The sequence below is a fragment of the Arachis ipaensis genome, chromosome B07, assembly GCF_000816755.2.
Source record: "Arachis ipaensis cultivar K30076 chromosome B07, Araip1.1, whole genome shotgun sequence".
Classification (NCBI taxonomy): domain Eukaryota; kingdom Viridiplantae; phylum Streptophyta; class Magnoliopsida; order Fabales; family Fabaceae; genus Arachis; species Arachis ipaensis.
In genome coordinates, this window is record NC_029791.2 from 58561023 (window position 1) to 58561749 (window position 727).

Here is a 727-nt window from a genome sequence, read left to right on the forward strand (position 1 = left end):
AGAACATAAACCCATACTAGTAACATGATCCTTAAACAATCCTGGTGGCATGCCTTTTGTCAAAGGATCAGCTATCATCTGTTTAGTACTAATATGCTCTATCTGTACCTCATTAGACCTAACTCGGTCTTTAATGGCTAAGTACTTAATATCGATGTGCTTACTTCGACTACTACTTCTATTATTCTTAGCCATAAACACAGCAGCTGAATTGTCACAATATATTCTTAATGGCCTAGAGATACAATCCATAATCTTAAGCCCAGAGATGAAATTCTTTAACCAAACACCTTGTGATGTAGCCTCAAAACAAGCAATAAACTCGGCTTCCATGGTAGAAGTGGCTACAAGTGATTGTTTTGCACTCTTCCAAGATACTGCTCCATCAGCAAGCATAAAGATGTATCCTGACGTTGACTTTCTAGAATCAACACATCCCGCCAAGTCTGAATCTGAGTATCCAATAATTTCCAAATTGTCGGTTTGTCTATATGTAAGCATGAAGCCCTTGGTCCCTTGAAGGTACCTTAAGACCTTCTTTGTAGCTCTCCAATGGATAATTCCTGGATTGCTTTGATATCTTCCTAACATGCTAACAGCAAAAGCAATGTCAGGTCTTGTACAGACCTGAGCATACATTAGGCTTCCAACGGCTGAAGCATAAGGAATATTTTCCATCTATTTCTTTTCAAGTTCATTTTTGGGACATTGATCTAAGCAGAATTTG